The 27,491-nt window shown below is 48.6% G+C and overlaps 1 protein-coding gene across 13 annotated transcripts in view; it reads right to left on the bottom strand.

Annotated features, from left to right (window-relative positions):
* The window catches only part of ZNF532 (zinc finger protein 532), a 108,644-nt gene extending 91,321 nt beyond the window's left edge, over nucleotides 1-17,323 (bottom strand). The window contains exons 1-3 of one of the 13 annotated variants that reach the window (XM_053205767.1): nucleotides 17,032-17,323; nucleotides 15,341-15,987; nucleotides 15,146-15,255 (exon numbers count right to left, since the gene is read on the bottom strand). The gene's annotated coding sequence lies outside the window, so the exon portion shown is untranslated. Of the gene's footprint in view, nucleotides 1-15,145; nucleotides 15,256-15,340; nucleotides 16,188-17,031 lie in introns of those variants that run through there. The other 12 variants (XM_053205768.1, XM_027069071.2, XM_027069072.2 and 9 more) reach the window with 12 other exon arrangements.
* Nucleotides 17,324-27,491: the final 10,168 nt, after the last annotated feature.

Genomic DNA, 27,491 nt, shown 5'->3' with positions numbered 1-27,491 from the left:
TTTTTTGAAGTTCATCCACCCAGTGTAGGTGTGCATTTTCAAAATCTTGTACCTACAAGGCAGCAGATGAAAGTTCAAGTTTTCTATGAACTTAGGGATAGTCAAAATCATCAATCTCAGCAATTCTGTCAAAGGTACTTTTGTATGAGCCCTATTTCCCATTGGATTTACATTCTTTCAACTAAAGGACCTTTGTGCTGGCAATTTACTAATTCATCAATGAGTTCATAGAAATAATGAAAGAGTCTGGGCTAAATCTGTCACCATCAATAAACTTCAGGAAAATTCATTATGGCCTCTGCTTGAAGTGGGTTATTCAACTAGTTTCACAAGAAAGCAAGAAAAAATATCTAAATCTCTTCACTTGTAGATGTAAGGTGCTTTCTGAAACATGTCTGATGAGTTCCAATATTTCAAACTTGAGAAATCACTTGCCCCTTTACGTGCTAAAACAAAGGATTCCTCGTTCAGCAGTAAAACTCGTAAAAGCTTTAGAAGGCTTCTTTTGGCATTTTATAAATACCACACTTTTTAGTAGCATCTCTGCAACTCTAGCTCAAAGTACAGATTTTCTAAATTGGAAGGGATATTTCAAGTATACAAAGGAGAACTTCAAAGCAGTTTCCTTTATCACCTGAATAAGCCTTCTAAATTTTCATACATAAATCCTAAATCCCGCAACCGAAGACTTTGTCCCTGAAATGCAACAACTAGCAGAACTAGTTTCTGCGGTTTCTTATTCATTTTACCAGCAACTTTTCTTTTAGTTTTAAGTACTAAATTTAAAATATTTGCAAACAGGGGCACCTGGGTGGCTCAGTCGCTTTAGTGTCCGACTTCAGCTCAGCATAATCTCACGGTTCATGGGTTCGAGCCCCACGTCAGGCCCTGTGCTGACAGCTCAGAGCCGGGAGCCTGCTTCGGATTCTGTGTCTCCCTCTCTCTTTGCCCCTCCCCCGCTCGCACGCTCCCTCTCTCTCTGTCTCAAAAATAAACGTTAGAAACTGTGTATTTGCAAACACTTTTGTTTATATTCTTACTACCCAAAGTCTGGAAGTATTGTTCTTGCTAAAAGGTTTTAAGCCCACGGTTCTCAAGTGGGGGTGATTCTGCCCCTTCTCCTCCATCACCACCGCCACCACTAATGTCTAGCGAGGTCCCGAGACATTCCTGGTCGTCTCAACCTGGCGGGGGCTGAGGAGTGTGCTATGGGCATCAGGAGGCTGCCAAACATCCCACAATACAGGGGAGCCCCGCAACACCGCACTGAGCACTAAAGCTGAAAACCCGAAAATAAATAAAATAAAAATGTTTTTAAAGGGGTGGGAGGCGCCTGGGTGGCTCAGTCGGTTGAGTGTCTGACTTTGGCTCAGGTCACGATCTCGCGGGTTGTGAGTTCAAGCCCCGTGTCGGGCTCTGGGCTGACAGCTGAGCCCGGAGCCTGCTTCAGATTCAGATTCTGTGTCTCCCTCTCTCTCTGCCCCTCCCCTCACTTACATTCTGTGTCTTTCTCTCTCTCAAAAGTAAACATTAAAAAAAATTTTTTTTAAGTTGAAAAGCCTTGCTCTCAGTAAACAGATTTTCCCCTGTGACCCTGCCCCCCTCTCACCAAGACCTAATCCTCTTAAATAAATCACCATAAACCTGCCCCCTCCCCCCAACATCATCCACAGGAGACTTCTAGGTGGAGGTGCTGGTGGGCACAGCTCAGGCTCACCCGGACCCTGTTCCTCTCGGCCGACTCAGGAGAGGTGTGCGCAAACAGCTCCCTGGGTCATTATCACAACTGTCCTCACATTCCAAAGTGATGCCGTCGCCTGAGCATCAAACAATTCTCACCAGACGCCAATTTTGTATAAAACGTGTTCGGAATTATGAGAGGTACTTACTCCATTCTACCTAATACAACTCAGAGCATCCCCCTTAGTTGTCACTCACGGCAGGCCTACTGGCTGCTGACTTTACAAATAAACTCACTCTCCAGTTCTCTTCCCGGAGCAGACGGCAAACAGAAAAACACAAAGGACAACAACGAGTCACATCATTTCACCGGTCACCATGTTACATTAAAAGGAAGGGATCCTTGGAAGCTCTCCCCATTCCTCTCAAGGCCCTCCCATTTTTCACCAACTTCATCAGTGACAACCCAACAGCTTGAAGGATGTTCACCCAGGAACGTTCCGCCAGAGAGAAGGGACTCCACAGCCCCGGAACGCGGGATGTGCCGGGTCAATCGCGTGCATGCGTGTGCTCAGACACACGCACACACAGCTTTCTTCTCTCAAGGCTTCCCTGACCCTTCAAGTGCTGCTGTGAGCTCCCAGTGCGAATCTCCACTCTGGGGACCCAGGCTTCACGCCGGGGAGCACTAACCCAAAAGTATCAGGAGCCGGAAGCTCTGGGGTGAGACATCGTTGGGACAGGCTTGACACAAGTTAAGAGTAACTGTTCTCCTTGGGGGGTAGTATTAGGAAACAGGAATGCATTCTGGAGTGGAGTGTGAGGGAGATGCTTCCGGCCCATTTTCCTGAACAACCTGTAAGTCGTGTTTCCAGGTAGCTCCTCTCCCTCCAGGGGCACCTCCCCATGGACCCAAGATGACTCAGGAAAGAGTATGTAACAAATCTCCAAATACGGAGGAAGAACAATTAAAAAGGCAATTCCAAAGGGGCTCTGCCTTAACTTTAATGCCACAGAAATGATGACAAAAACGCTTGGCCGGTTCTACAACCATGCCCAAAGGAGGCGATTTGTGTTTTAAAACGCACAGGCACAGGGGCACGTGGGTGGCTCAGTCAGTCGAGTGTCTGACTTCAGCTCGGGTCATGATCTCACGTTTGTGAGTTCGAGCCCCGCGTCAGGCTCTGTGCTGACAGCTCAGAGCCTGGAGCCTGCTTCAGATTCTGTATCTCTCTCTCCCTCCCCCCATCCCCTGCTCATGCTCTGCCTCTCAAAAATAAATACACGTTAAAAAAAAAAATGTTTAAATGCACAAGCACAAAGTAGGTACACATATGTATGCTAAAGGAAGAAAAATCAGGAAAGGGAGCAAGGGACCTCTCAACGTTTACCTACGTTCAGTACCCAGAGCCACGATACATCAGTGTCATGGAGAAAGCCAGAAATACCTCACAGATCCAGACAACAGGAGAAATACTGGTTGACCCAGAAGCAGTGGCTCTGAGCCTCAAAGATATTTGAGCCTGCCACCGACTAGAGATTGAAATGACACCTATAAACCACAGTATGTTGTAGCGGTTACGAGCATGGGCTTTGGGGTGAGACAAATCAGAGGGAGGCCTGGCTCTTCCCTTTACAAGTTGCAAGACTCTGAGCGAGTTTCTAACCTCTTTAGGCTTCTGTTTCTCAAATGAAAAATGAAATAACAAGATCCACTTCCTAGGGTTTTTGTGAAAGTCGGATTAAACAATCCAAGTAGGTGCTCACTCCTACGTGGGCTATCTGGAATATAGTAAGTACTCATTACTTGGAGTTATCGTAACATCAACACCAGGTCAGCGAGAGGACTGTAGCAGAGAGAGAGCCCTAGAAGAAATGAAGCCACAGCTCTCATGGTCTCAGAGAGGTGATGACAACAAGATCAATGCCATCAGAACTCCTAGTAACTCCCTGGGACAGAATGAACATCCTTCTGCCTTTTGCAGATGGGACGGCCCAGCAAGGTCTTCTAAGAAGCACAACACATGCAGGACGAGTTTTTCCTATCCTCAGTGGCCTGAACTAACAGCTCTGTGTAACCAAAGAGGTTAGAGCTAAATGCGAAACTCCAATGGAGGTCAACACTATCCTGAGGCTCAAAATTAGAGGAACAGAAAGAAATGTTTTACAATTCTATGAGTCATCGAAATCAAAACCATTAAGGCCTAATTATTCTTACTCAAGTGCTAAACTATGTGTTTAATCTCTCCCAAAATTAACATTGGCCCAATAAGCCAGACTTGCCTTTTGCCAAACAGATATGTACCTATGAGGGGCCCCAAACATGCATATCCATACACACACACACACACACACAACTACCTAGGCGGGGCCTCAAGTATACATCTATGTACCCATGAGACCCTAAACATGAGGCTTGAACAAATCCTCCAGCCATTTGGCCAAATTTCCCCCCTCCAGGATCTCAGTCCACTGCATTACTGGACAATCGGCATCCACTCACTACGCATTTAAGGGAGCAAACGCTAAAAGCTAAACGTGGTGTTTTTTGTGATTTTGAGTAAATAGAAAATGGAGAAAAGATTCCATCTCTACACTCAAAAGAGCTCATCCCAAGAGTAAAGGGTGTAGAATTGGGGTCAGAAAGATCCAGGCAGCAATGCCAACTCCCAACAACTTAGCCTTGACACGTGTGTTCATCTCTCGGAGCCTCAAGTTTCTCAGGCATAAAACAGGATGAGACCACCCTCTTGTCAGGCAGCAGACCCCTCGGGGGTGCTTCACGAGCCCAGTGAAAACTATCACTCTTCTAGGGTCAGCAGTAACCCCGCCCCCCTAGTCACAGCTGATTAGACCAGGACCAGCCAGACTGTGGTCTTGAGAACCAGAAGCTGGACTGAGGAATACAGCTGACGTTACTAGCAGTCTAGAGGAAGGACACGGAAACAGGGGCTGTGGGACAGCCATGCTGGCCAAGTGCGCCAGAAAGCGTCCACGGTTCTACCAAGGGAGAGGCGCAAGGAGACAGCCGAAGACACGCGGCCCCGAAAAGGACACAGCGAACTGTGTGCAGGGCAATGGAGTTACTCCTGGCAGCAGCCTCGGCCGTATGATCAGCTCCTCTTCTGCCGGTGTTAGTTTGAAAAGCTAGGTCTTGATCACGTGTCCCGTGAAGTCACGCAAACTCCAAACGATCTTGCGTCGTAACGCCTGCCCGTGTGACTCTTACGCTGTCAGGAGCTACTGCTTCTCCCAGTCCCTACTCCCAAACTCAGCCACCTGAGCAACGAGGGTCCTCACTCGCCACAGCACATGAAGGCCGCCAGGCGAAGCTGGCTCTGACTCCGTTATCCGGCGATCGCTAGCGCTGGTGGCTCACACCGCCCTCGCTCATTCACCTGCTCGCTCACCCCACAACCTTCCCGTGGGCCTCTCCTGGGCCCACGTGCATCATTCCCACCATCGCCTGTCGCTGCGGTCCTGGACCTGAAGTACCCACTTGTTCCACGTCGTCATAGTCTGCTCGTTCGTGCCCACCCACCAGACTCGTGACCATCCGCCTTTGCTATGCCTTCTGACATCCTCCGGGTGTCCATCCACCTAGCCTCGGGCTCCTAACTTCCCCCGATACCTGGTGTGCTCCAGTAAGGCTCTGAACTCACCCCCAACTCAGACGAACTTCCTCAGTGCCAACCCCTTTCTCCAGGGCTGGCCCCACGGCCTTGCCCGTCCCGAACACCCAGCCTTGTTGCTCTCCCCCTGGCCCCACCCCACTTCCCTTCCCGCAATCTGTGACTCCTCAACAGCCACTCACAGGCCAGGCAAGACACTCCCACACCAGGCACAGGATTCTGCACCAAACAGGGAATTGACAGATTTAGCCAACCATTACAAATCCTACCCAGTGTGCCAGATTTATATGCCCTAGAACTCAGAGTCCACATGTGCAGTAAGATCTAAAATTCAACTAGGATGTCTGTGAAATGGAGCTTTCTTACAGAGATGCGGGGAAGGTAAACTCTCTCATGTAACAGACATCACTCTATCATTTGCTGATTTCATCAACACGCGTTCCCAAATTTAAAAGATACACTAAAGTTTCGCACAGTCTCTCAGAGTTCAAAACACGTAATACACCGAACTCCTTCCTGAAACTCAATTTCTTGTTTGGCCAAAGACCAAGCCCTTCCCCAACACCTCCCGGATCCAAGGACTCCCCAGTGGCTGTCTTCATGATGTGCTGGAGAGGCGGGTGGGGTTCATTAGCCGGTCTTCCAGCACCTCTCTGTGAGGTGGGCTCATGGGGACTCCCATTCACAAGTCACCTCGATCCCTCGTCGGGCATGGAGGCTGACACTGTGGCCAGCCAACAGCTCTGAGTCCTCCCCTGTCTTCAGATCCTGACTCCCTGAACCAAACACGGCAGAGTCTCTCTCAAGTGTGGATTTAAGGCCAGACGGTCTCCCTCACAAGGACTTAAAACAGATACCCCGACCACATATCTCAGTATTAAAATTATCTTCTGTGTTATCAGACTACAGGTGCCAAAGTGGTCAAGACGATAAAGGAGGAGGGACACAGTGATGCAGGAACAGGCATAAACTGCTCTGGTCAGATCGCGTGCACACAGAAACCAGCATTTGGGCCAGTCTCGGCACCTACGGGCAAAACCCAGTTCTGACGCCCATCTGCACTCACCGGCATCACATGCAAAGCCGCAGGGGGAGCCCCTGCAGAGTCAGGCAGAATCAGATCGCTCTGGAAGCTGAGGAAGCAGGTCCGAAACCAAGGGAAGCAGGGCAGACCCGTGCTACTCAAAGTGTGGTCCGGGGACCAGCGGACTACCATGACCTGTGAGCGTGTCAGCCATGCAGACTCTCGTCCCCCACCAGCCCTACGAATCACTACCTGCATTATCCAACGAATCCCCACGTGGCTTGCACGAAAATCAAAGTGTGCGAAATGCTATCTGGACAGTAAGGGCGCCCCGGACCAGGCATGGGACTCTGGGCGGGAGGCACAAGACACCAGCACCAAGCAGGAGCCGGTATTTGGAAAAGGCAGCATGATTTCAAAACCAGCTCGTCCCGGGTCCGAATCCAGGGTCAGCCGCCCGCTAGTGGTACCACCTGGGACCATTCACTTCACCTCTGTTGGAGCTCGTGGGGGGGTGTTAATTACACTTCACAGAGGACGACAAGTATCTAGCATCTAGCAGATTTTCGATCAACGCTGCCTTTCCATCCTGAAGCACACACCTACCTGGCACGGCTGTCTGGATCCTGTGATGCAGAGGGATAAATGAGGAACTCCCGGGAGAGAAAAGAGGTCCAACCCAGGGGAGCACGGGTTTCTCTAACAAGGAGACATCACATCACTCTCACGCTCTCTTTTTCAACCAAGAGGGGAACTCAACGTCAGTGAATATGAACACCTCAGGGCACCAGAGAAAGTTCACTGCTAAATTGATTTAGGTGTCCATCCAACATTCCAGACCAGCCCTGTCCCCACATTCGTAGTTTTAAATCTTCTAGTAGTCACATTGGGGGAAAAAAAAAGGGGTGGGGGGCGAAGGGAGGGTAAACAAATCTTAAGTTCATCCTTTTGATAACTTTAGTAACAGTTTGTATTCCACCAAAAACAGCATCATTTCAACATGTAATCAACATAAAAAAGCATTAATGAAACATTTTACGTCCCTTTTGTAGAAGTCTTCAAACCCTGCTGTGTATCCCACGCCTACAGCTCACCTCGTAAGGACCAGCCACCTTGCAAACTCAGTGGCCGGATGTGGCTAGTGCCCACCCTACTGACAGAGAAGTTTTAGCCAACAGAATGTCATTCACGGATTCCTCAGATCCCTTCTCCACTCAGTCTTCCGTCACTACCAAATCCCCACGTGCGGGTTCATGAGTATCCGGCCACTGCCGAGCAAACCCGGGAAGCAGAGGGACATGGGAAAAGACGGAACAGGGGCTGTGGCTAACCTGCCGTACTTTCACAGTCATGGTTTTTGGTTTTTTTAACTCTGGTTAACGTGAATGACATCACCTAGACTATGGCCAGCACGGACTAGAGTGGATTCGTCTGGAAGCAGAGACAAAGTACGAGACGATAACCGCAAAATTCATCCAACGTTTTCCAACTACAAATGAACGTACGGCCCAGTGGGACCAAGGATGCCACCCTCCTGCCTACATGTCGCCCACTTTATGCCAATTTGGGCAGATGTAACTGAAGACCTTACAGACAAGGCAGGAGATGCTCACTGTGTATTTTCCCGGGCAAAAAAAAAAAAAAAAAAAAAAAAAAAAATCTACTTAAAAACGAAGTAAAAGGTAGGACAGGAGACACAATACCCTCTAAGATGAGAAAAGAATGTCAGGGCAAAGGCCCTGCCCCTAAACCAGGGACGCTGAGGAACACAGAACGGCTAACGTTTTAGGGAGGACTTACCACATTCCCGGCACTCTGCTAAGCACTTTATACACATTTACTCTTCATAACGACCTTCAAGAAAAGTATGGCCTAGGATCTAAGGAACCTGCTCAAGGTCCCACGGCCAGTTGGTGGCAGAACGCAAGCTTATGTCACCGAAGGCTGGACAAACAGGTGTATGTCACCGCGAGCCAGGCAAAGGCAACTGAAAATCTCCATGCACTGAGGCCCCACGTTTCACCACCACACTAGGCACGATCGCTTCTCAAACTAGAGACCTCAAACTACCTCTCCCACTCTGGCCACGTTAAATCAGCAGAACAGTTGAAAACCAGCTTCCCGATGAGTCCCTGTGTGGTTCACGTGACATACGAACTGTAAATACGAGCTGGTTCTTACACCACCAAACACATAATAAACACTGGACGGCAGAGAGACGGTGATGACGCATCCTGCCTTGGACCAGGAGGCCAGAGTGCTGGGTTCTAGTTCTACCTGACCACCCTCCCTCCCCATTTGGGCTCCCTGTAGAAAATGAGAAGACAAGTATAAACATCTGAAGTACTTCCAGCCAGGGAATCTTCAAAACCAAACCAAAACAAAACAAAACACAGGACTCTGAATTTTCTAACTTAGTAAGTTTTTCAACAATCCAATTACGATTCAGTCCCTAGAAAGAATTTGTTCCTCACAAACAAATGATCAAAATCAATACCCATTACGAGACCCATGCGTCAAGCCTCTGGAAAGCAAGAGTTTGTGTCCCACAAAGAAAAGGCTGGGCTGAGAAAACCTTCAAGAATGACAACACCTTGATTTTATCTTTAGGCCTCTATAAACCCTGCAAGATGTCCGCAATCTCCAATTGTGTAAAGTTGTAAGAATATCTAACTGGACACAATACAAAACCTGCATTTTTAGCAACCATCAACTAACTACAGGTTACTTAGTGAGGAATACATGGGACAGCTACAAAGGCCACTCTTGAGTTTGTCTGAAAATTACTTATTTCAGTCTCCAGATTTAGATCACGTAGAATTTGCTCTCCCTGTCTCCTTCTGAAAGAGGAAAAATTCAGAACTTCCTGTCTGCACAAGATGATTCAAAGAATTCTTTTAACTAACTGTGTTTACCTCTTACTGAAACAAAAGATTTTTCTCAGCACGACTTTCAACTTAAGTCCATCCTTTTCAAAGAATAAATAAAAACAAAAACAAAACCATCTCTGTTCCTCTTCCCTTCCAATTTGTATCCTCACCCTACAGTGCCCAGTAAAAACATAACCTTTTCAAGCCGCTATTTCTCACACTGCCTCTGCTGTACAGATTCTCCCCTCTCTGTGATGAACGAAGTCAGGAAAACAGGGCTAATTACAAGGGAGACTTGTATTCCCATCACCTTGTCTCGCCTCGGCCGTCATCAACTGCCGCCTCTAGTGTGAACCTTATCAGTGCCTTTACTGTCCAGCGCCTACCTGTGCCCTCTCTCAGGCCCTTCCTCCCAGCTTCCACACCCCTAAACCCTTTCCATGGTTTCCTCATGCCTACCAATCCTGCCGCCCCAAAGCAGAACAGCCTAGTGGTGAGGAGCAGGCTTCAAATTGTGTCGCTACGATCATTCATGAACTGGCAGGCCTTGGCCAGGGTCTCTGCGTCACTGTCCCGCCTGCACCATGGGGAAAAGAAGAACGCGGCTCATCTCGCTGCTCCGGTACCGCATGGGCAACCAATGGAAAGGATCACCAGACAAGCTACGGTGTCCGCAGGGGTCGGCCGCTAATACCGCTTCCTGCCTCTCTGGAAAGGTCTTGCCCTCCAAGTTTCCAAAGCACGCATCTTACGTTCTTCAGCCCCACCACCTCCTTTAAGGCCTTGACTATGTCAAACCATCACCTTACGGAACCCCAAACGCAACCTTTTCTTTACGTCTTTCTTCTTCTATGGTCTCTGTTCCACGCCAATCCCTCTCGGTCTAGACCTCCAACCCAAACAGATCCAGGCAGCAAAGGGCACCTCCCACGGCCAACTCAACCCAAACTTGAACTCCCTGTATCACATCCACCTTCCAAATCCATTCTGCCTTCTGAATGCAGTATCTCACAAACACCACCAGCAGCAAGTAACCTCAAGGAGCAACCTCGGCGCTCTCCGCCGCTTCCTCTCCACCAACCCGACTGCTACCCCATCCACCACGGCTCCATCCCAACGCGGTGCCTTAGATCAAGCCCTCTTCTCTCCTAGATGTGCTGCCGTGGTCCCCTCCTTTGACCTCCCTGCCTCCAGCCTCCAGAGCTTCCAGAACCTCCGTTCCGTCCTGAGATACTGCCTCGGGACCTCTGTCATTAAAAGTGAAGGCTTTCTGCGTCTACTGCCTAAAGTCCCCGGTCAAATGGTCTGTGTGGAATGACCTTCAGAAGTCGGGCCCCTGCCTGCCTCCTCACTTCACCTCCTACTCTCCCATTGCCGCTCACACCACCAGGCTCGCTCAGCGCCTTTCCACAGGCTGCTCCATCAGACTCCCGTGCTGTTCCCCCAGTCTCTGCCCGCTTGCCATACCTACTCGGTCCTCTCTCAGCACAGAGGCCACCTCTTCAAGGGCTCCTCCCTCTCCACGCCGGGCACTAGGTGGCTCATTCACATTCCTATCACAGTATCTGCAGGCTACTTCCCACTAGAGGTTTCTCTCTGGATTCCTTTTCCCTTGGTACTCCCAGGGCCTGGCACAACATCTGGTGCTTACTAAACATTCGGGATCTGTAAAATGGCGGAAATAATCCCCAAAGTAACATCACTTCCCACTTCTCGGGCTCTCCTCCGTCTCAGCACCACAGCCTTCGTCTGTTCATTCTGTACAATCCTGAACCCTATTTCATCCTCCAAGAAATTTTTTAAAGTATAAAAAAGCTGGGGGCGCCTGGGGGGCTCAGTTAAGTTGAGCTTCCGACTTCCGCTCAGGTCATGATCTCGCAGGTCGTGAGTTCGAGCCCCACATCAGGCTCCTCGCTGACGGTGCGGAACCTGCTTGGGATTCTCTCTCTCTCTCTCTCTCTCTCCCTCCCTCTCTCTCTCAAAATAAATAAATAAAAATTTTAGAAAAGGGAGTCTGCTCCCCCAATCTCCCTACTTCATTGCCCAGATCTTGCTTAAGTCTTTTCACTTCCTTAAAAGGCATAAAAGCTGGATAATAACCACAGATGTTAAAACAACACCCGTATTTTGGCAGTCAAAAAAAAAAAAAAAAAAAACCAGGACAAATTATCATTCGTAATACGTTGGTTACGTAACTCAGAGTTCAACAAAGATCTCTGGTACCACTTTCCAGGATTCCGAGTGTTGTTGTTCCGTGTCTTACTGAACCTGAAGACCCATGTGCAGATTAAACTGCCAAATGTTTCTGAGGAGATTAAAAATAATTGCTGTAGGAAATAGAGGATATTTTACCACTCACAGCTTTTTTGTTTCCACTTTTGGCTAACTCCGATTAGTTCTGGGTTATAAAGTATGTCCTCCACGTTCGTGAGTGGTCTATTGCCGCCATCATCTCTCGTGTGTCTTCAGATAACGCTCGCCGCAATCTCTTGCTTGGGAAGTCTTAACTGCCGCTAACGAGGCCAGATCTCTCTCTCCCACGAGCTAGGAAGAAGTGCTGAATGTATTTTCATTCAACCTTCTAATCCTTACGTACTCACCATTCGACCCAGCCACCCCACTACCCCAAAGTCTTTAGGGAAGAGACATTCAGACAAAAGCCTGCATGCAAATGTTTACAGCAGCCTTATCCACAAGCACCCACAACTGGAAATCACCCTGACGTCCCGCAGCCAGAGAACGGATCAACTGTGATAGGCCCACGTAGCCGTGCCCAAGTGCAACAGAAAAGAAGCCAAGTATGGAGATACACCACAGCACGGATGGCTCTCAAATGCACTTTGCTAAGCGAACGAAGCCGTCCGTGTGGCATTCGAGGGACGGAACACAGCCGCGGCTGCCAGGGGTGGGGGTGGGAAGGGTCGGTCTACCAACGTCCAGCAGGAGGAAAGTTTTGGGGGTGATGGAACCAGTCCCTGAGCCTACTGGTGGCAGACACACAGCGCTATATGCTTGTGCCAAAACCCGTACAACTGTTCGCCACGGGGTAAATTTCGCCGGAGGTAAATTTAAAAGTTCCAAAAAGTTAATTATTTAACCACGACTTGGTTAAAGATTATATATAATCAACACAAAGGTGTGGATGTCCTTAATGTTTACCCTGGATGTGGTCACCGTATTGTAGTGATTAGGAAGAGATATCGGGGGAATGAGGAGAGGGCCACCCCAAATCGCCCCCAGATACTTTCGGTTTCCCTTGTATTGGCAACCGTCCCGTGGTCCCCACATCAGGGCAACCTCTGCCCCAGCTGGGAACCAGCTAGATGGGAGTTCTAGCAAGGCTGTGAGGAAGGTTATTCGAAACCAACAGAAGACGGACCCCAGGACGTATTTCAAGGGAAGAAATAAAGGAGGACAGGAGACACAACTCTGAAAATTCTAACTCCTCCCAGTCAAGGGGATACACAGAAAATTCCACGTACAGGTTGGCTCCCTTCGTCCCATAACCCCTTTTTTAAAAAGGAGTCAAAGTGCGTGGGGGCAGGGAATCTCTTTGGGAGAAAAGAGGGGCGAAAGAGAGAGAAGCGAGCCTCTTCTCCTGGACCATGAGGCTGGGGGGCCCTAAAAGCCCCCACTCTGATGTTTCTTAACATAGAAAAACTAATTCGAAGGAAGCAAATGACCAAAATGAAGCTTCAACCACCCCGTGACACTTTCTTTCCAGAGTACCCTCATCAGCCCACACATTCCTCCTCCAGAGGGGTGGCCGTCTGGTCCACCCCGGAGACTGCCGCAGGCCATCCCGACCAGGCTCCAGGTGTGGCTGGCTGCCCGCTTGGTGACCGCGGCAGCGAGAGCACAGGCCCGGCCCCCAGCGTGGGGGCCCCCAGTGTGGGTGCCACCCTGTTCCCTCCTGCCTCTTCCAGGAAAGAAGAGTGCTGTCTGCTCATTCTCCGCACTCACATTCACGTTCCCGAGCCCAGAAAACTCTGTTCCTCTTCGGAGACCTGGGCCTGCTACATTGTTATACCTCAGCCAGAGATCGCCACCTGAGACAAACCTCAGTCCATAGATGAGCCCCTGATTGCTGGCTTGGAGAACCAGCTCTCCAGGCTTAAACAGCACTTGCAGCTGGAAAGACTGGCCTAAATGCAAAACAAATGAGATTTTCCAGGAGGCTGGGGTGGGGGGGGGGGGGGGGGCAGGGAAAGGAGGAGTCACAAAGCTCAAAACCGCGGAGAGAGTAAACCAGAACATTCTGTGACATGCAATGCCCTACAAAAAAAGGGCTCTCCCACATACTATCCGGAAACGGCCACTGCGAGGAGAGGAGGAGACGGCTGTCCAAGTGAAATAAAAAAAATCACGGACTTTCTAAAGACAGGCGTGAGGGCCTAAATTATAAAACAGCTGATTGTATTAAGCTAATTAAGGTTTATCATGTTAGCCATCTGAGTTTTAGCTGGCACCAGAAAGGCAGGAACAGCATATCATGCAACGTGGATTGCGATCTGCTTCGCAAGCAGATTTCCACCACGCTCAGACACAGGACCTCTGGCAGTCGAAAATGATGTCGGGTTGAAAACCAATTTTAGCACAGTGATTTGTGAAGAATTCTGTTCCATCGTGTGAGCTATTTACCGGGATACCAGTCCGAGATTACACGTATCTTTATTAAGCACCACACCGCGCATCTGAGCTAACCATGCCCCTCGTTTTCCCTTTCGCCGGTTTTCTCACACCCTGGAGGCTCTGCGATCACATGAAAAAATTCCTAACAATAAAAAACCCTTGCGTGCTTGACACCCTTCACTGCAGATATTCTGCCCACCCACTGCCAGCACACCACTTCCCCATCTTCGGAGATCCTCAGCATTTCAGAAAAGGCGCTCTTCTGCTGAAATGGGAGAGGCACAAGATCCCCTCTTCAAAGTAGGGGAGAAATTTATTTCCAATCCTGCCTTCCGCGAGCGCCTCTTGACTGTGCTTCTCCCAAACCAGAAGACAGAACTCCTTCTATCTGTTGCTGACATCGTACTGGAGAGGATCCTGGAGCTGCTGGTTTTTCTGTGTGGGGCAGTTGCAGTCTTTTCACAAGGAACCCCAAGGCAAAAGCGTTCAGGGTTCCCCCGGAAGCGCTCACTGTCTTTGTTCTTCATTTTGCTACCCTCGCCCCTGCCTTCTCCCCTCTGCTACTCTCAAACCTCTGGTTTTGGGGGTGCATTCAAATGCCAGCTCGATTCTCACTGCACGCTCTTCAGGCATCAGACATTTTCTACCAGCCACTGCTTATAAAGCTTGGAGTTAACAGGCATCTTTTCACAGATGAAGCCAGACCAGCCGGTTTCCTCCTGGTACTGCATTAGCATTCCACATTAAAATGTATGCCACAAATAATCCAATGGCAAACTCACCGTCCACAGCCCCCAAAATCAATAAACGCCACCTGACTCGGAGGGAAAAACCTTTCAGGTTAACACAGAGCTCAAGGTAAAAGGAAGGTGATGCATGAACAAAAGGCAAATCAGACTCTTCAAATCCTAAAAACGAGGCGAGGCTGCCTCGATTTGGCCAAGTCCTTCCTTTTTTGTTGTCCTCGACGGGCTCCCGCTAAACGTGTGCTGCTTTAGTCTTTATGCAAAACAGTGCATTCTCCACAAGGCCCCGATGCCTGCCACTCTCTAAACTTGCTTCTTTTCCAGGCCTGCCTCTTCTAAAGGACTACCCGCATGTGAGTTAATGCAGTCATTCTGATTTGGTCTGGAGAGCAATACCATCATAAAGTCACTCTAATCCCGTTACACTTGGATAACGTTAAGACCATCTCTTCTCCACTCTGAACCCCAAGTTCTCTCCAGGGTACCAATCCACTGTCAGTCTGTCTCGGAATGGATCCTCAGATAAACACTTAAATCCATGCTCAAAATATCGTATCTCACCTTGTGAACCTTGACCTTTTGGAAAGACTTTGGCCCAGTGTTCAGTTACTGTCACACGGTTGCATTCTCTGCAAATATGAAAGGGTTAAAAGCAGCCCCAGTCAACAGGCCTACAAGGAAAAAAAAAGACAGCATGTATGCCTTACAGCATCACTGGAACGCATTTATGCTCATTTCCTAGAACAATATTGTTACCTTTTGGCCTTCATAACAGTCAGAAGTACCCCCAACACCCTTCAGTAGCTTCTAAAAGGAAAAGCACAAAACAGAACATTCCCTGCAAGACAGAAACAACAAAAAAAAAAAAAACAAAAAAAAAGGCATGCAAAGTAGCATTCTCCAGCAACAAACAAAACTACCATTACAAACCCATCAGTTCATTTTGGTTTTGTTTTGTTAAAAAACAGAGAAAGAGAGAGAGAGAGAGAGAGAGACTGCATACACCAAGAGTCCCCACCCTAGCAAGGCACATTTTTTCTTTAATAAGGGTCATAAATCTCAGCTCCTTGTCCATCCCCTAAGCAAAAGCAAAAGGCAGGAAAAGCCCAAGTTAATCTCAGACCTTGCAAACCTGCACCTTTTCTCCCATCTTCTCTGCACAGAATCTTTTAGGGCTCCATTAGTCACATACCAGTGCTGTGTGGTGTCTAAGTGTGCATTCACATACTGTGTTGGGATGGTACCTTCCTGCAAGGTCCTCTGCTTTTGGCTGCCATGAAGGGAGGAAGCTGCTATCCCACTGTAGTAGCTCAGTGACTGCATTGTGTTCAGGAGCTGATCTGCCTCAAACCAGTTTCAGCCGGTTCTGGTCACCCTACATAAAAAAGCTATGGCAACCCTCCCTGAGTTGCCAACAAGTCCCTGAAAATCATCAGCACGGAGGGGATCTCGCTGGGGGTTGCTCTTCCCTTTTAGGTCTTCGTGAGGAGGGGAAGGTCATCGTGTGTCCCCCCACCGCCGCACAAGCACACAGCCTTGGAAATGCTCGCCTCACAAGCACCCCAGAGCCCCTCGGGGCCCATCCCCCCGGCCCCTCCACCCCAAAGCCCACCGCAGACAGTTTTCCCCCTCCTTCTCCTTCCCCCACTTACCTCCCACAACCTGGCTCACATCTTTGTGTACCTGTGTGTCAGTGTGTGTTCTCTGTGTTGGTGGCTGACAAAGAGCCCCCAAGAAAGCAATCTATGTGTGCCTCCTCACACTGGATGCGTCGGCTGCAGGAGCGGCCTCGGCCTCCTAGCAGAGTGGTGCTGGCTTGTTGACCAGGCTCCTCTCTGCCTGTCACCCCCACCCCACCCAGCCCCCTCCTCCCGTCCCTCTCCTCTCTCTCCCAGCCCTGTCACCACCACCACCACCACCAGCCGCCCCCCCAGTCTCCTCCTCCTCCAACCTTCTCTTCTTTCAAGCACCTGGGGGGAGAAGTCCAAATCCCTTCACCTCGGGGTAGGAAACTAGGGATGCCTGGGGGGGGGGGGGGGGGGGCGAGTCAAGGGGCAGTGAGAAAGAGGGGCACAGCGGCCTTTCAGGAATCCTCCGTGAGCCGCCAGCGCTGGAGGAGGGGGTGGGGGGGAAGGAGCAGGCTCCTGCGCTCACGTGGCCCCCCTCTCTGAACCTGTGGGGCCTAGCGAAACCGGCTCGTCCTCGGCCCCCCCCAAGGAGGCTGGCGGGGCGCGAAGGCCGCCCCGTCCCCAAGGCCAGGGTGGGACAGGCCACTGCAGTCAGGCCAAGGGGCCTGAGCCTCACGCGCTCGCCCCGGCCCGCAGGGGTGGGCACGAGGGGCCGGCGCGCCCGCCTCTCCCCGCAGCCCACCCGCGCGCCCCGTCCTGCGCTGCCCTCGCCCCCTCGCTCGCCCCCCGCCGCCCCCCGCCCCGCGGGCGCACACCCACCCCCTTCCCGGGGTTGGCCTTCGCAGCGGTCAAGCCCGGGCGTCTGGGCCGCAGCTCGGATGACCTTTGTTCAGCGCGGCGCCGCCGGCTGCTGCTGCTGTGGCTGCTGCTGCTGTCGTCGTAGCGGCGGCGGCGGCGGCTTCCATGTTACGGGCGTGTCATCCGCATTCCCGCTGCCGGGGTCTGTGTGTGCGTGTGCGGTGGAGCGGCCTCGCCGCCGCCGCCGCCGCCGCTGCCGCCGCCGCCTCCCGGGCTGCCGGCTCCCGCGCCCCCCGGGCCGCCCCGCCGCTGCCGCCGCCGCCGCCGCCGCCGCCGCCGCGGCCTCGCCGTGCGCCCGGCCCGGGCCCCGCGCCTCCCCGGGCGGCGCGCTCTAGGCCGCGCGGCGGCGGCGGCGGCGGCGGCGGGGCGGCCCGCCACGCCGGGGCCTACGGCTGGGGGTGCGGGCCCGGCGGCGGCCCGAGCGGCGAGCGAACAAAAGGGAGCGCGGCAGAGGGGGAGGGGGCGGCCGGTGGGGGAAGGGAGGATTCGGGGAGAAGGGAGGCGAGAGCGCGAAGCCCCGCAGCCGGGCGGGCGCGGACGCCCGGCCGGCGCCGACTCCGCGGCTGCGAGAGGAGCCCCGCCGACCTGCCAAGTCTCGCCCATACGGGGCCGCCGGGCTGCAGCTTCGCCCCGGAGAGCGGGGTGGTGGTGCCGAGGGGCTGGAGGGAGGGCTGCTGGGGGTTGTTGGGGTTTTTTTTTTTTTTTCCAACGACATTTCGGGCTCTCACCCAGTCCTTGCCGTGGCCCCAAGCCGCAACTTACTCGAGTGGAAGGAAGCAAGGCCTCGCCAAAGATGGTTGAAAAAGACCGTGAGCCTCTACCCAGGATCTTGACGCCAAGGTGGTGTTTTGTTCTCCTCGCAATGGTGGCAAATAAGTAAGAAGAGGGCACGCTATCTTCAGATAAAGGAAATCTGAAATTCTCCCTGGAGGTGGAAGAAGGGGCTCTCCTCTGTCTAGTTAGTGGTTTGGAGCCCTTTTCGCCTTAAACTGAGCCACAAAAGAATGGAAGACACCCCCTGGGGTGGGGAGAAAGCCCTGGTGTAAAAGACACACGTTTTGCTTTCAGAGAAAAAGCCACTGGGGCCAGATTGAAACATGGCATGTTCGGTTCTTGCAGGATTTTTTTTTTTTTTTTAAACTGGGGGAATGATACTGAGTAAACAAGATGTAATAGGTAGGTCTTTAAATTCAAAAAGGGAGATGGTGTTCAAATATAGCCAGCACATACTGTACATACAGCAGGTGGCCATAGCCTAGAGAACGCAAAAAGATACATGTATAAACCCCGTGCAGCCCACAGAGGTGTGTATAATCGTGAATACAAACGAGAAGGAGACAATACATTACCAACACACGAGGTAGGCTATTTTATCCAGCCCTGGGTCCTGGGTCCTACCTCTTTCACAGACGTGCGCTCAGTTGAAAGGTTTTTTTTAAAAGGGGAAAGAAACCCCACGTCAACCTAATTGTGCTAACCCAGGAACCAGGACAAAAATGGAAGGATCTGAAAAACATGTCACCATAAGCCCTTTAAAAAGGCTCACTTGCGTGTGAACGGCCGGGCCGGACTCTAAAGATAACCAATATTATTCCAGTGACCGTGCAGACTCCCAGCATGGGAAGACGTTTCGGTGTATTTTATTTTAAATTAGATTAATTGGTTAATATTTGCAAAGTGGGCTGAAAAGTTGTTGGGTTTTGGTTTTTTTGTTGTCTTTTTTTTTTCTTTTTCTTTAAATCTCCGTATGCCTCTCCTTTGCATTAACTTCCATTGAGGAAGCCATTGTTCTCTATTATGGAGACACTATGATGTAAATTGCAAGTAGCATTTTTGCTATTTAAGACTTTTCATGTAAATGAACCGAATGATTATCTCACGGAAGAGTCGTTGGTCTTTCAAACAGCAAATTGTTGGGAGTTGCACCTAAATTGGCACACGTATTTACACATGGCTCGGAAGACCCAGGCAATCTGCACGTTTTGTCACATTTCTCAGTGTTACAGGATGATGAAATTGAAACACCCATCTTCTTTGAGCCTGAAAACGATGCCAGTGCTCTGTGGGTTGAGTTTCAACTTTACCTGGGCTCGATTTCATCTGAAAGGAGGCCTTTTTTTCTTCGCCCAAAGGTGGGCCTCTATTAGTAGGCACGTAAAAAACATTCCATGCATTGAAAAGTATACAAGGACCTACTTATCTGGGATCTTGACACAATACACCCATTACGGTATATGAAATTGCATAATACACATATCCAAGTGAGTTGGGTTTCCTAGATTTGGAATCTTTGTTTACTTAAAACACTCTTGCCCCTCCCCCACTCCTTCTCTTAAAAGAGTAGAAAGCACATCACAGCAGTGTTCGAATGGTTTACAAGAATTGTATTACCAAAACGAAAGTCTCCACGTCTTATTTTTATCATAAAGAGTCGTCAGTGGTACGACTGCCTCGTGGCTTCATAATGCCAAATACTCTTTGAGCAGAGCTTTTTACAAAGCCCAGCGTTTTGGTCAAGCTCGCTGGAGGAAATTAGGTTGAAAGCACAATTCATCACTTGCACAAACGGCAACAGATAACATTGCATCTGCTTTCAAAAACCATAAGCAACCAAAAATAAGAAATAAGAATTTCCTGCAAATGATCTCAGTTCTATTGTTACAAAGAGGATTTCAGAGAAACCCTCTTGCCAGGTAGACCAATAGTTAAAAGCCAAGCGCCCATCCTAGCCCATTCCATAAAATTATTGAAATTCACAGCAGAAAAAAAAAAAAAACCCCACACATTTTAGTGTGAGTTTTTTAAAAATGACACTACCCTCTTCCAAAACATCAACACAAAGGTTCATTCTGTTATCCTACGTACGTAAGGCTATCTTGGGCACCATTCTGCTTTGCGCAACAGTTTAGAAGAAGCAACTGGACCACACGAATGAAATAAACTATTATTTGAGTACTGTAGATAAGAAAGAACAAAGAAATCATATCAGTCTTATGCCAAATGGAAACTAAAGGAATTCCAAATCCTTTGGGATTTTGTTTGTTGCTGCTTTTATTGCTAACTCTCAGTGTCTTAGCGGTTCCTCCAATCAGTGTATTGCAGAATCCCAGCTTTTTTTTTTCTTTTAATCCTTTTGTGGTTTGAAACCGGCTTTGCAAGTGCATATAGACACCAGTCTACACATAATACTCTACCTCCAAATTCCACCATGAATTCGGAAATTCCTTTGTTAGACAGAGCACACAAAAGGTGTGTTCCTTGAGGATAAGGAGACAAAAAAAACGAGAAGCAAAACCTCTTCTTTATCTCACCGTCAAAAGGCCTCGCAAACCGCTCCTAACCCGACAACCTCCTGACCTGAGCTACGCATTTTTTTAGCTCAAAACTAAGGCAGGCCGGGGCGATTATAGAGCTTAAATGTGTTACATTTGCTTTTAGAGAAATGATCACACTATTCCACACTAGCATTCTAGTTTCAAGATCCGTAGCTGAGTGGCCAGCAAGGAAAAGTCATCTTTTTAACATCTGAATATTGATAGAATCAGGATGTTTTTTTGTATTTTCCAAAAACATACCCTTGAAAGAAACCATAATCAGATTTAAATTATTATTAGCCTACCAGAAAGAGACTGAGGGGAAGTCTGGGAAAGGATTCCCCTTATCCTTTGTTAGTGATTTTATAAATAGATTGTCTGTAGCAAAGCCGCATACCCTTTCCTGACCCTTGGTTTGGAAATGCCTTCCACTCAGAGACCTGAATGTGGGGGGAAGGGAGATGTCTGTCTGTTCAAAGATAACCGAAGCATATTAAAAATTGTTTAAGTTTACTTGAGCAAAAATCAATTCAAATTGGGCCGTGCCAGACCGGAAGTGGTTGGAAGCGCTCCGCCCACAAGAGCCCAGGGAAAGACCCAGAAGGTGCAGGGACAAAGAAAGGAAATTATTCGATTGGCTACAGCTTAAAGCCCAATTGGCTGTTTGTGACTGGTTGCCCTTAGCTTTTCCATTATGTAACCTTGCGTATTTACAGGCGGAGATTTGGGTTTGCCTACGTTTGGGTTGGCCACCATGTCATTCCAGCCACCTCAGTCCAATGGACTCCTTGTTTAATTAATTTAACCGTCCAAAGTTGGGCATTATGTAGGAGGCCCCTAGATATTTGAACGACTTCCTGAGTCCTGGCTACTAGACAGAACCGCTGATGTTTATCTCCTACTGTCGCTGTAGGCCTAAGTGCTGGAAAGCCAGCCTTGCCCAAGGAAAGAGAAGGGCAAAGTGTTGTGTTATGAACTCTGGAGAATCAAAGAAGAGGCAGAAGTGTGGAGTTTGGCACACCAGCAAAGAATCGTCTTCAGGAACGATGGGCCAAAGGGCAAGGCCTGCGGAGAATTTTGTAAGATTTCCTAACCCTTTATAACTTTTACATTAGGTCCTCTGAGGTTCTTTGAAAGGGACTGGTATTTGGGCTTCTTTTCCCTCTCTAAGCCCAAGATGAGGGAGGGAAAGCTGAAAGGTGGCTGAGAAAAGGAAAAGCAACCAGGGTTCATCTGTTAAGGAGGAGAAGGGAGCAGACAGGAAATAGGGACTTCGTTCTACCGGAGAAGAATTGCTCCCCTGCAGTACAAGGGCTCCCTGAGCGCCGTGAACCTTCATCTTCGCCTCTGCCCACACCACCCCCACCATCCCCGCCAGTTAGCACAATGCCTTGTGCATCCCACAGTTGAAGTTAACCAGTTCCTGGGATGCCTGACTGTCCAGGCACGCAGCTCTCGATCTCGGGGTCGTGAGTTTGAGCCCCATGTCGGGCATAGAGGGAAGGAAAGAAGGAGGGAAGGAATTAACTAGTTATGTGTGAACTAAGGAATGGATAATAAGTTCACAGGCGCCTAAAAGTAAACGTGTCCCAAAGCAAATGTAAGAGCTTTTGCCAGAATAGTGGATACTATAGTCTGCTTCCTCCAGAATCTCTCTTCAGGGTGTACGCCCCCCACCCCCGCCCCCCGCCAGCTGCTGACCACTCAGAGCTCAGTCCCTCCCGGCAGACTGCTTTGGAACTGTCTCACCTAAGTTTATTGCCCCCCTTCCAGGTAGCAAGCAACCAATGTCTGGCTGATGTAGAGATACAAAGCCTTAGCCCTCTTGCCTTAATTTGGTCTAATTCTAAGGAGCCACCTAGTTCCAGAGCATCCTGTGCATTAGCTGAGGCCTTGGTCCCCATAGCACTGTGGCTACCTCTCATTCCACCTAATCCTGCCTTCCTCATGCCCTCACATATGTAACTCCAGAGATTTTCCAGAGACTGGTTCCAGGAGACTCAGCCCCAGACACCCCCCAGACCAGACCCATCTCCCCATTGACTCCACTCTCTGGTGGCACCAATCCCCCTCCTCTGCTCCATCACTGTGTGCTGTGGATTTGACCTCCCACATGTTTGTTCATTCCAGAACCTTCTCTCCACATCCACCACTGGATGCCACACCTAGCCCACCACTTCATTTCTCTTTCCCTGACCGATCTTCAGGCCCCCAACCTGGCCATACATGCTCCACATTGAAAACCCTGGGAGGTTCTGAAGATACCTCTGTGTTGGCCCTCTGCTCAAACCTTTCCATTTCTCTCCATTGTCCTTAGAGTGAGGTCCAGACTCAGTAAATAATACAACATCCCTTGCCCCTCCCTTCTCTATTCCAAGATGCAACCTCATTGAACTTGTTATTTGAATGAGACCTGATTGCTCTCACTGTCAGGCCTTCACCCTGCTATTTCCTCTTTCTAGAGGACTTTTCCACCCTTCTGCAACCCCCTTTGTCTCACTCACTCCCTAGTGCTATCTTTAGGCCTAATTTATGTCACTCACTGGGGAAGTCTCCCCTGACCTCTCCCCCCGACGACGACAAGCTGAGGCTGGGTGCCCCTGATGTGTGTTCCTACATTGTCCTTTTCATACCATATTTGAGGTTTATTCAGCTCGCTCCAGGAGACAAGAAACTTGTGAGCTCAGACACAATGCTAGTTTGGCTCGCCTGAGTTTTCCCACCACACACACAAAGTGCCACCACACACAAAAAGCCATTTAAAAATTAGGAGGCCGGGGGCACCTGGCTGGATCAGGCAGTTAAGCATCAGACTCTCGATTTCGGCTCAGGTCATGATCTCACAGTCTGTGAGTTCGAGCCCCGCATCAGGTTCTGTGCTGACAGCTCAGAGCCTGGAGCCTGCTTCGGATTGTGTCTCCCTCTCTCTCTGCCCCTCCCCCACTCACGCTCTCTCATTCTCTCTCTCTCAAAATTAAAGCTCAAAAAAAAAATTTCAACAATGAACAAATACGTAAAACATTAAAAAAAACTTTTTAAAGTAAATACAACTTAGGAGTTCGGATCATCAAGGTCGGTTGAACACCAATGGGATGTTTTAAATGACATTTAGAGATAAGAGATGATCAAATACTCTACAATGTTTGCTAACCTTAATGATAAATTTATTTGATGCCAAAAAACCCAAAGCCACATCTCATTGGGGAAACACGGGCTATTCCTGGAAAGGTAGAAAATATAAACAAATGTTGAAATGTGAAAATAATAACCAGAAACTAGGACTGCAAAATAAAATACTTTCATTTGTCAGCAAACAGTTGGAAGACGCTTAGAAAATATTGCTGTAGATTTGAAGAAACACGTATTAGAATAAATTACACAGTGTGGGAGGACTGCTCTACTATTGAAAGAAAAGTACAGCTATTTCTAACATGCCTCCGCTTAGGGTATATGTTTGATCCTGTTCCAATGATGACATTTCTGAAAAAGAACATATTTTTTATGAACCACCAAATAAAAAGTTTTGCACAGAAGGTATATTCTAAACAATAAATGATTTCTTTAACGAAAATAACATGTGTATATAATTATTAAAGTTTTTTTTTTTTTTTTTAGTCCTCTGTAAACCCAACATGGGGCTCAAACTCACAACCCCAAGACCAAGAGCCACGTGCTTTTCCAACTGAGCCCCACTGCATATAATCTGTTCTTTCATGTGTAACAATAACAACTAAAAAAGCAGCTTCTCTACAGAAATGTAAAATTCTGGGATTAAGTTACAAAAATTCCAACACGCAAAATTAACCACTGGATCATGCACAGATAAGCTTTTGAAGCCAAGAAATTGAAGCCAGAAGTTTATACATCGCTACTGTCGGGGAGGAAGAATTCCCTCTGCTCCTCAAGGTCCTTCTAGCTAGACTAAGAATAAACACGACATGAGACAGATTAACAGGAGAAAAATCAAACTTAAAGTAAGAGGAATCCACACAGACGTGGAAATTCCAAACAGTAAGGCAAAATGATCTTATATGAGCTGAGAGGGGTAGAGTCTGAGGATACAAAGGTGAGAAAGACCATTAGGGGGGAGGTGAGAGGAGATGTTTGCAAAACAAAGGTTGCTCTGTTATGCAGATAAATTTCTTCGGTTCAGGGGAATCTCTGTTAACAGCTCTCTTCCTGGTACCTGCAGGCAGTTGAGGAATCTTCTGGGTTTGGATGGCTTTTAACTCAAAATAATGTTCTTGCCAAAGTGGGCATCTTGGGGGCGGCCTGCCCTTGGCCTCTATACTGCAGGATATTATCAGTGGAGTTAATTTCATTTTTAAAGGGGCAGGGAGAAGGAATTTATTCCTGTCCCTAAACTGGGGATGTTACTGCACTTTGAAAGAGAAGGCATTGACTACTGAAATCTTTTATATCACACAGCGGTTTGCTGACTATGTTCTAGCAAAGAATTCAAAGGTGAGTTATTCACTGTAGTTTCAAATTTGCTGAACTTTTCTTTGGTAACTGCTGTCTGTAATATGCTATCCGGCAACTATTTCTTAGAACAAAAAGTGTTTAATCTGTCACTTTGAGGTAAAGAGAACATTTTAACCATGAAAACGAAAGTGACTGCTTTCAGGAAGAAACTCATGCTATGGGGAGAGCATTTTAGAAACAGGTGTTTGGAAATCACTCATAATTTGGTGCTAAAAATTATGGGGGTGCCTGGGTGACTCCGTCAGTTAAGCGTCTGAGTATTGATTTCAGCTCAGGTCATTATCTCACGGTTCCTGAGTTTGAGCCCCCTCGTTGGGCTCTGTGCTGACAGTGCAGGTCATACTTGGGATCCTTTCTTTCCTCCTCTCTCTCTGTCCCTCCCCTGTTCTCTCTCAAAAATAAATAATTTTAAAAATAAATAAGTAAATAAAAATTACATATGAACATTACCTTTGACAGCTATCAGATGTGTATACTTAAACTGTCATGAACAGAATTTTCTTTTCTTTCTTTTTTTTAACTTTATTGATTTATTTTGAGAGAGACAGAGAAAGGGCAAGCTGAGGAGGGGCAGAAAGAAAGGGGGACAGAGGATCTGAAGCGAGCTCTGTGCTGACATCAGAAAGCCTGACGCCGGGCTCGAACTCCCAAGCCATGAGATCCCAAGCCATGAGGTCAAATCAGACGTTTAACCAACTGAGCCACCCAGGAGCCCCTTTAACAGAATTTCCTAAACCATTAACAATTACCAGATGAAAGATTGTGCTTTCAGTGTGCTTGAAGCTGTTTAAAATATAGAAATGCAAACGTAACATCTTCCAATTTATATCGTGGGAACAATGGACTGACTTTGGTAAACGGATTCATCAACTAAATTTCAACTAAACCTTTTAGTTGGTAGATGAGATTGAAAAACAAGCGTTATGGGTCGCCTGGTTGGCTCAGTAGAGCAAGGGACTCTGGATCTCGGGGTTGTGAGTTTGAGCCCCACATTGGGTGAAGAGATCACTCAAATATAAAATCTTTATTAAATTTCTTTTAAGTAATCTCTATACCCAACGTGGGGCACAAATTCACAACCCCGAGATCCAGAGTCCCATGCTCTACTGACAGAGCCAGCCAGGCGCCCCTAAAAACCTTAAAAAAAAAAAAAAGAAAGAAAGAAAAGGGGCACGTGGCTCTTGGCTGGCTCAGTCAGTGGAGAGTGCAATGCGGACTTTCGGAGTTGTGAGTTCAAGCCCCACTTTGGATACAGAGACTACTTAAAACTAAAATCTCTGTTTTAATTTTGTTTAATGTTTATTTATTTTTGAGAGGGAGAGAGAGAGAGACAGAGAGACAGAGTGCGAGCAGGGGCAGGGCAGAGAGAAAGAGACAATCCAAAGCAGGCTCCAGGTTCTGAGCCATCAGCGCAGAGCCTGACGTGGGGCTCGAACCCATAAACCGTGAGATCATGACTTGAGCCAAAGTTGGGTGCGTAAACGACTGAGCCACCCAGGTGCCCCTAAAATCTTTAAAAAAGACAAAAAGTTTAAAAAAAGGGAAAACAAGCATTATCAGTAGTATGTGGTGAAAATAATCCACCCCTTCCAACGGTACATAACTTTGCGAAGCATCTTTTCTCCCTAGGATGGCCTAGGTCTTTAGATCGCTTTATCATAAAGCATGTTTTATATTCAAAACTTTAATGAGAGCAAAATACTTCATACTGTTACTAAAAAAAAGGAAATTTTAATCGCGTTGTTCAATCCATCAGAGTTTCAACCTTCTTTGACTTCTATTTTTACGTATGATTTGCAATATAATGACAGATCAGCATAGCACTCCCCGTGTTGAATTTGTAAGTGGATATATAGGTGTGACTGAGCAAGCCTTGAAAAGCCAGTGGGTCCAAAAAATTTCCTCCAGCGGACAAGGGCACTTTTGCCGGCCCTCGTGAAAAGCACGGCACTTAGAGCCTGGATTTGCAGAAATAAACGGCACGTGGTGCTCCGTAAACCCGATCCAAGCATCAGATAAATAACACCGTCACACTCTCTTTGAGTTTCCTCCTCAGCCGTTCACCAAATGTCAAAGCTGCCTGGACTGCGACACCCGCGGCGACCTCCCGGATCCCCCCTTTCTGGCAGTGCCTCTTCCCTGATCTTGTCCCTCCCAGTGCATCACACGGGGTCTCGACAAGCCGACCGCGGCCATGGAAAATTGAGAGCGTAAACCGCGACCAGCGAAGCTCCCTCGGGCCCCGGACACCACGCACACGCCCTCGGCAGCTTTGCAGAGGGCGCTGTGAATACGCTCCAGGGGCTAACCATCTGTCCAGCTTCTTTTAACAGAGGGCATCCTACTCTTTACCTTCTAACAAGAATTAAGTCAAGGGGAATAATGACCCATTCTCTTGGGGCATAAAATAAACCCTCGGGGGCGCCTGGGTGGCCCCTTGGGTTAAGCATCTTACTCTTGATTTCAGCTCAGGACGAGATCTCACGGTTTGTGTTTGTGCGTTAACCCTTGTGTCAGGCTCTGCACTGAACACGAGGAGCCTGCGTGGGATTCTTTCTTTCTCTCCTCCGCTGCCCTCCCCTCCCCCACCTGCACGCGCTCACAGGTGCTCTCTATCTCCCT

Source organism: Acinonyx jubatus, chromosome D3 (assembly GCF_027475565.1).
Source record: "Acinonyx jubatus isolate Ajub_Pintada_27869175 chromosome D3, VMU_Ajub_asm_v1.0, whole genome shotgun sequence".
Taxonomy (NCBI): Eukaryota; Metazoa; Chordata; class Mammalia; order Carnivora; family Felidae; genus Acinonyx; species Acinonyx jubatus.
The sequence above is the reverse complement of the archived record's forward strand: the minus strand, read 5'-3'. Positions and strand labels throughout refer to the sequence as shown.